Source organism: Haliotis cracherodii, unplaced genomic scaffold (assembly GCF_022045235.1).
Source record: "Haliotis cracherodii isolate W230 unplaced genomic scaffold, xgHalCrac1.p SCAF_1, whole genome shotgun sequence".
NCBI classification, from domain to species: domain Eukaryota; kingdom Metazoa; phylum Mollusca; class Gastropoda; order Lepetellida; family Haliotidae; genus Haliotis; species Haliotis cracherodii.
Genome location: NW_027266264.1, coordinates 56,581,419 through 56,590,936, shown reverse-complemented (window position 1 = coordinate 56,590,936; position 9,518 = coordinate 56,581,419).

Below are 9,518 nucleotides of genomic sequence, written 5' to 3'. Positions count from 1 at the left end.
GTGTCCTTCTATTGTATTCTTCATCTTGCAAGATGCCCTATTGTAATCTACGTCTTACAAGGTGTCCTTCTATTGTATTCTTCATCTTGCAAGGTGCCCTATTGTAATCTATGTCTTACAAGGTGTCCTTCTATTGTATTGTTCATCTTGCAAGGTGCCCTATTGTAATCTACCTCTTACAAGATGCCCTTCGATTGTATTCTTCATCTTGTGAGGTGCCCTATTGTAATCTACTTCTTACAAGGTGCCCTTCTATCTCCTCATTTTGGTGTCCTGTTGTATTGATGCATCTCCCACCATCTTCTCATCTTGGTGTCATGTTGTATTGATGCATCTCCCACCATCTCCTCATCTTGGTGTCCTGTTGTAGTGATGCATCTACCCCCATCTCCTCATTTTGGTGTCCTGTTGTATTGATGCATCTACCACCATCTCCTTATTTTCGTGTCCTGTTGTATTGATGCATCTCCCACCATCTCCTCATTTTCGTGTCCTGTTGTATTGATGCATCTCCCACCATCTCCTCATCTTTGTGTCCTGTTGTATTGATGCATCTACCCCCATCTCCTCATCTTGGTGTCCTGTTGTATTGATGCATCTCCCACCATCTCCTCATCTTGGTGTCCTGTTGTATTGATGCATCTACCCCCATCTCCTCATTTTGGTGTCCTGTTGTACAATTGTACAAGTGTCGGACAATTCCGTTTTATGCACAGGTGGGTATTTCTGGCACATACTCTCAATTCTCACAATTCTGATATCGATTCCCTGTACCTTTTTCCCAAATCCAATTATCATATTTCTCCCACTTTTGGATGCAATCGTTCGGCCATCGCATTTATCTGCATTGCCCAGCTACATCTATGGGGAACAAATCACTAGACACGTCCTTCTAAAAACCAACATTGTCCAAGAGCATGTTCATAACTCCAGAAATGACATAATAATGCTTTATAGTGAAATAAACCACCCTTCGTTCTTCATTGTTCTTTGCGATGTATCAACATAGCTATCTTAAAATAATAACAACTAGCATTCCACCTTTGTCTGATTTTGGTCATGTTTATGTTGAAGTTCAGACACACTAAAATCTCTGTAAGCATAATTATTTCCTTTAGAACATGATATTCCTTTCAAACTCATATACGTCTAACAGTCCACCTCACTGCAGACAGCCACTCTGACAGTTATAGCAAAACAATTACAGGAGCCATTTCTCTGTCAAGGAGCTGCAATGATGCAGACCTCTCCCAGGTACCCTTCCACCCTCTAGACAAGAAATCAAACACTAATTAAACTTGTGTCCTGTTCTTTTGACCACTGGACAAAGGCACAAGCCACGTCCAAGGTATTGACGTGGAAGAAACAATGGAGGCAAGTAGAGTGTTTACCCAAGTCATCACAGCATTATTTCAATGTGTCTTACAATAAAGAGATGATTCATCAAACAAGGATCATAGATCATGTAAATAAAGTCGGCAGCCAATATTTATTAGAATTCTAAGGGTCTGTCCATTCAACATGTCAGTACTCAACAAGCCCAGTTCATCAACACACATACATCAACACGATGTAATTCTCTCATTGTCAATTATGGACATAGCATTACATACAGGTCTTGTAGCTTCAAATCACACCAGCCTCATCTTTGGTGATACCTGTCAGAAAATGTCCTAATATATTGATGCTCGTACTGATTGATAGGTCTCCTCTCTGGATGAACTCTCAAGACCACACTGTCAGCAATGTAAAATCAATGCCAAATCTTTTCTTCATATTGAATATGACAATAAATCTAAATCTTGGGTCCATAATTTTAACTAGATATTGGTAAATATGTGAAAAATATGTAAACATAAATTTTATTTCCACATTGATAGTGATTCTGAATTGCAACATTTCCCGTATTTTATTGGTGTATGGTTATTTTAACCAGATCTTATTTTAATGAGATTGCAGGTAAAATCAACCAAATCACCGCACCTGACCAACCAATCCATTAAAGTGCATTGTACAAATATTGGTTGCTGGAGATCTATTCTAAACTTAAATCCCCAGGGGTTATAAAACCCAATATATTACTCAATTCTATATAATAATTAAGTCTAGTCCAGACAGTCCAGTGATTGATATTGTGAGCTACAATAACATGCCATCCACCTCTTTAAATAATTGAGTCAGGACTAGAAAATCCAGTGATTGATATTGTGACATAGCACAACCATGCTATTACTTGCAACACCATAGACAGGACACAAATACCTTTGGGTAAAAACACATTGCTGTGAACCACTAGTAAGTCAGCTGTATGTAATGTCATGTCTGAAGATATTTCGGGCAAGTCCTGTCAGTTGGGGAGTGGAATATGAGGGCTGCTGTCTCTGAGTACCTCCACTATAGCTATTATCAAGGCCCAAGTATGTGACCATAAAACATCTATAACAGTGTTGCAATATTAGGAGATAGCAGTTATTGCTGCTATATTGTTAATAGTTTTTGCCCTTCAAATGACATGCAAGATAGTACACAGTAGCTGAGCAATGTTGTGTTGATGGAGTTATGTGTAACACTCCCTAGAGGGGCCCAGGCAAGTCATACGGACAGCGTTAGCATCGATCTAGGGTGACACTTTTATACAGTTTTTGTTAAAAGATTGATCAGACCAACAGTCATCAACCAACAGATGAACATAACTGGAAACATTTTTTTTTAAGTCGGCTTTTTTGGTTTGCTTTGAAAAATAAGAAGACTAAACCTCAAAATGGCATGAAAAATGAGCATTTAATTATTAATTGATCAAAGTCATAGCCTCATGACACTGCAAACATTTGAAACGACATGAAACTTTCAAACAAGGATTCGGAATGCTTCACAGACAAACTGTAGCATCTTTGCAGAATTCAGTGGATTTCCATGATGGGATCAGGTGGTCGGGCTCGCTGACTTGGTTGATGCATGTCATCGTATCCCAATTGCATGGATCCATGCTTATGATGTCAATCACTGGATTGTCTGGTCCAGACTCGATTATTTACAGACCGCCATCATATAGCTGGAATATTGCTGAGTGCGGTGCTAAATAACAAACAAACAAACAAACAAACATGACCTTTGATATAACCTTTCACCTGACCTTGAACTTCATGTTTCCATCACAGTCAAATGAGTAATCAATTTTTTAACAATATTTTGCTGTGTCAATTTGATGGCATGTATGTTGAGGAACTACACAGATTGAGTCTGTGTTTGGTGTAACACTGCTTTGTATGGTATTTCCGTTACGTTATAGCATGTCAGCTTGATGTGGGAGGAAAGACCAAAGTGTTGTAGGTTTACCACTTTGGGGAAGCCCATGAATACAAACCTAGAAGCATAATCTGGGATAATCTGGAATTTGATCCACGATCACAGTTTTCTCTTCTCAGTGAATTCCCACACCTCAGATGACCTCAAATCATTATTTTATTCTTTGAATTTGAGTCTGATCTTTTTTAACTTTTTACATGATTTATTCTATTTTGGGTGTGTTTTCTCTAGGCTGATGTCATATCAAGGATTAGACATGACTGCTTTTGATTTTATTTTTTATTTTACTAGTGATGGGGAAGCTTTTTGTGGCCCTAGTTGCTATACACAATAACCCCTTCCAGACTTCAAGATAAGAATGGTTGGAAACAAGAGTCCATTTCCAAAGAAAAATGATTGATTGTTAAGAAGTGACTAAATACAAACCTATATTCTAAATGGTATACCTGTATGATGTTGTCACTATGCATGTTCGTTAAACAATATATGATGGTTGGGACATACTTCATTTGTTTAGTTTATGAATTTACCAACAGTAAAGGGAGACACTGGTCACTGATAATCTTTTTCAGAATAATTTTTTATATAATATTAGCTATTTCACTCTACATTTTCTGATGGATCAGAACAATAAAAACAAAACAAAAACTGTGACAAAAGATACATTAATAACCATTAATCAAATGCAAAAGAAATGCCAAATACTTATAACATCACTCTCTGATCAAAGTGAATTAAAAATGATTGTTACTGCAAACTCCTCTTTTTGCTTAACCAAGTAACCCACACAATGTTACATGATGTAAAAAACATTTAGATGCGTATTTTTTTGGTTTATAATTGAAACCATCTAAGCTGACCTGACAGTTAAAAAGTTGTAAACCATGAATAAAAAGCAACTGTGTCCTTAGTCCAAAAGATTACCCAAAGTTAAATACAAATATGAATACAAATCTGTCCCTGAAGAACTTCCATTACTAATATTCCATTTAAATGCACAACAATGTATAGATGTATTTAAGGTTGTCCTGTTCTGGTTTTACAACAAGGACATGCATTCTGTTGGGGGAAATTGTCTATTCTGGTATGCCATCATCTGTACAAGACATGTACCTTTATGTTCTCCCCGTTTGTAACAGTGGCCGACATTTCCCCAATAATTGCAGAGAAAGTGATCAGCATGAACATCCCTGGAGACCCGCTCATAATCACCGAGATTAATCAAGACTAAAATAAAAATCTGGGGATAACTGACCGTGTTTTACAGCCCAAATTGTACATGTTTGCCATGAGACGCTGCGCACGCTAGCTATTTGATATTTGGTCAAAGCCAAATGGCCATCATGAAAGCAGAGTAGAGAGTAATCGACTTGGCTTCATAACTTTGATCTGTTCCTGTTTCGGGTCATTCAAGCAGAAAATAATTTTCCTAAAGTTTGATATGGGAATCTTGACCAAACCCATCAACAAGAATTGTCTTGTTAGGAACACAGGGATGCAACTATCCCAAATCTTCGAAAAGCTCATAAATATGTCCAGGCTTATCGGAAATGATGATCATTGATTGCTTTCCTAAAGTTATTGTCCATTGAGTGAGATGGCTGACGTGGGAGATGGATACCAATCGCTTGGAGGCAGATGACACAATGGTAGTGTTCACATGAAGATGAAGATGAGGAGTTGGACAGGGTTTGAAATGTCACAAGAAAATTATATAACTGATGTTATAACATGTAGTCAGAGCTTTTGAAATCCCTACATTGTTGTAGATGCCATTTGGCACGCTTTCTCATCTGCTGATAAACATCAGTTGTGTGGAAATTAGTTCAATGAATCGTTAGGAGATATGCATGTGAGATACAAAAACAGTATTCTGTTGTCATGTTGTCTTTTATCGGTTCTAACAATTTATTTTGTGTATAAATAGTTTTGCAAGTTGTTTATGTTAATTAAAGTTAGCTTGGTTCAGATGATAAGGATGATAGATGTTGTCTGGGATATTCACAACAGTCTTCTTACTGTGGTATGTGCCAAGTTTCCAACATAATGCCTCCATTGTTTCAGGGTGCCTGTTTCATACAGAGCCCACAACAGATGCACAGACACCTCTATTAGTTGAGATTCAAACCCATCACAACTCACAGTGCACAATGCCATTTAGAAAGTGGTCAAATATAACAAATGTTATATTTGGGATAACACTTTCTTAGTAAAGTACAGATTTTTGTACTTTTTGGGGTTGAGTCCCATCCAGGATTGAACCCACACTTGCCAGAGTGAGGCACCTCATTGCCAGCACACAAAGTCAGTGACTAACCCACTCAGCCACCGAGGCTTCCACAAAAATGAAAGTCCGACAACTGCTAGTCTACATCACATACTTTGAGTACCCCTCTGACAAGCGTAAATTGTGTAAAGAGTACACATTGCCACTTAGAAAGTGGTCAAATGTAACAAATGTTATATTTGGGATAACACATTCTTAGCAAAGTACAGATTCTCGTACTTTCCATCATAGCTGGTCGAATCTGCTCCCAGAACCTGAAACATATAAAAGAATGATATTTATAAAAAAAAGTCTGACCAACTTAACTCTTGTCATACTCATTTTCTTGGTCAATATGGCAGAGATGCCGTCAGGATAATTTCTTAAGTAATGCCGTTTCCTTTTACAGTAAATACGAAAAGGCTGTTGAATCAAACAGCATTTTTGAAAAACATGATTTAACTTTTGCCAAATTAAGGGTACTCATATAGGCCTATCCATGAAACAAGAAAATACATTGGCCTGCCTATTAATACAAAACAAATGAATGAGGGTATTTCATATTGTTTTATGTTTCCAAAAGAAAATCTTTTGAAAAAACATAAACAGAAAAGATGAAATATGTTGATGTTCATATCATCCGGTGAGAAAGTAGGTCATGTCCGTTATAAAGAATCTATTATCAGACCTTTCTTTTATCATATACTGAACATTCCAGCACGAACAAACATACTAAAAATGCCAATTGATATTTTAGTGGCTCTTGTAGCTGAAGGGGATTTGATAAATGGGCGCTCACCTGGATTAAAGGTAAAACTGTAACTGACGACGTCTGCTGGACAGGAAAGATGCCATGATTCTTTCATCAGCGTTGCTTGGAGAGTGTTAATTACATTACATGACTGAAGGAAACTCGTTATCCGGCCCAGCATCAGGTGATAATCACCGGATAAGTCTTGCTAGTGCTTTTCACATGTTGATGGGCGCTGCTGTAAAAAGACAAAATTTTATGCTGGAATGGATTTTGTAAACAGAATGATCATTGCTGACTGTGAGGGAGTGTCGATAAACAGTCATGGATGGAAGAACTGGTGAACTTTAGGAAGAGAAAGTGCTACAGGTTTTGTTTTCTGAGGAAAATCAATGACCATTTTACATGAGATTAGTTTTGGATACAAATTCAAGCTTCTTTTTTGTGGTATTTAAATAGTGTTGCAAATAGTGTGTGGAACTGATCTACTTTGACTGTCTTGAACATGACATAGAAATTCTTTATGGGCAGATATCTGCTTTGAGAATACCGAGCTACGAGGAATAACGGATTGTCTGTCCCGAGTGAATGAATGGTGTTAGTCACGAGCCTTTGGCGAGGGACTTATAGCATTCTTTCACTAGGGACAGATAATTCGTAATTCTGACTTTCGAGTAGGTTACTCTGTATATTACTCATTGACATTTGAAAAGAGGATAGAAGAGAAAATGTGTGAAATGTCAACCCTACAGAGAATTTCACTGAAGGCAGCGAGGTTATTACACACAATCATTCTACCCTTGTGGGTAACAATATATGATGGCATGGCATATTTGGTTTTTTTGTCCTTGTATAATCTTTTGGACATTGAGTGAATAGTGTTTTATGCCAATGGCAGTGATTTTACAGCTGATATTATCATGACTGTCTGTAAATATACTGAACAACAAAAGTTCCTGTGACACTGAAGAAGATTTAATGTTAAAGTTATTTTTTTTACCAAATCTATAACAATTTTGGTTTGCAACAGATAAAATACTCGTGCAAGTGTTCAGATGGTTAAGGGGCGGTCGGGTAGCCTAGTGGTTAAAGCGTTCGCTTGTCACGCCGAAGACCCGGGTTCGATTCCCGGCATGGGTACAAAGTGTGCAGCCCATTTCTGGTGTCCCCCGCGGTGATATTGCTGGAATATCGCTAAAAGCGGCGTAAAACCATACTCACTCACTCAAATGGTTTAATTTGCCATACTGACTTCAGAAAATGTGTGATTTCATAAAAAACATGAACATGCCAAAATGTCAATTTACAAATCAATAGCGTGTGTGTCCACCTCTGGTTGCGATGCAAGCAACACATCTTCGTCTCATGGAATGGACCAGGCGTCACACAAAGTCCTTTTGGATATCTGTCCATATCTGCTTGAGCATGTTTCGGAGTTCCTGGAGTGTCTGTGGAACATGTGGTTGACGTTGAAGGAGCCGATTCATCTCATCCCACGTATGCTCGATTGGTGAGAGATCAGGTGGGGCGAGTCGGCCAGGGGATGACATTCACATTGTTTTGTTGAAGGGAATCCTGAACAAATCGAGCAATATGAGGCTGGGCGTTGTCATGTTGAAAGGTAATGCCTGGGCCATGATGACGCAAAAACGGTAGAACAACAGGGCCGATGATCTCGTCGCTGTAGCGCTGTCCATTGAGATTTCCATCTACCACTATCAAACAGGTCCTCTGTCTTGCTGTAATCCCACATCATATTATAACACAGCCACCCCTGAACCAATCTTCTTCCATGACACAATGATTGACGTAACGTTCACCTCGACGTCGGTACACTCGAATCCGTCCATCGCTGTGGCTGAGGTGAAAACGAGACTTGTCAGTGAATAGAACTTGTCCCCACTGCATGGCCGTCCAGCATAGTCACTGTCTGCACCACTGTAGACATGCTTGACGGTGGTTTCCTGTCAAAATGGGACGTCTGGCGGGTCTTCTGGCGACAATCCCTGCACATCTGAGGTGATGACGTAAGGTTTGTGAAGATATTTGTGGAAGGCCAGGGATACTTCTTGCAGTCACTGTTGGAATCGATTTCGTAGGTGTGTTGTTCGAATCCAGTTGTCTTGTCGATTATTGGTTACGCGTTGCCTGCCACTCTGAGGATGGTCTCTGACTGCATTCGTCTGTTGCCAACGTTGCCGTAAACACCAAATGGTGTTTCTGTGGACATTAAATTGTCTTGCAACATCATGTTGACTCGATCTTGCTTCAAGCATACCAATGGCTCGCAGACGCTCATTTTCGGACAGTTGTAGCATTTCGTAATGTTGAATAATTGCGTAATTTTGTTGTTTTTCTGAGTGGTTGTTGTCAGCGCAATGCTAAACAATGCATATGGAATCCTGTTAACGCACATGTTTTTATACCCATTCTTGGGTAGTGAAATGCATGGGGCTTGCATAAAAGTCAACTTTTGCATGGAATGCATGCTTTTCTGTAGCAGTTGCGTTTTTGTGACTTGATTCCATACATGCACTACAATATTGAAAACCAAACTTTACTTGTTTGAAAAATACACTAAAATATTGGTGTCACGGGAACTTTTGTTGTTGAGTATAGTTGAGTCCTGGACAGGAACACCAATGGTTGACTGTACGACCAACAATACAAATTATCAGGAAATGATGACACATTGTCATCCAAGACACACATTTTAATCAACCAATACTCATTTTTTTCACGTAAGGGACCAAATCTCATTTATATTTTGCCAACCACACATTCTAACCAACAAATACTCATTTTGTCATGTGGGGGAACAAATCTCATTTATATTTTGCCAACCACACATTCTAACCAACAAATACTCATTTTGTCATGTGGGGGAACAAATCTCATTTATATTTTGCCAACCACACATTCTAACCAACAAATACTCATTTTGTCATGTCGGGGAACAAATCTCATTTATATTTTGCCTATATTGGTTAACTTGGCAGAAAATGAATTAAAGCATTTATATTCACAAAAACAAATTTATAATAGTAAAAATGTTTGTTGTTTAAAGCCACACAATATTTGGACTGTATATCGGGAGCTTGAATGAAATGACACAAGATGAAAAAGAAGTTAATTGGCGTGAATAAAAAAATGTGTAAAAGTAAATATTTCATGCAGTTTTGTGTGTGCCACATG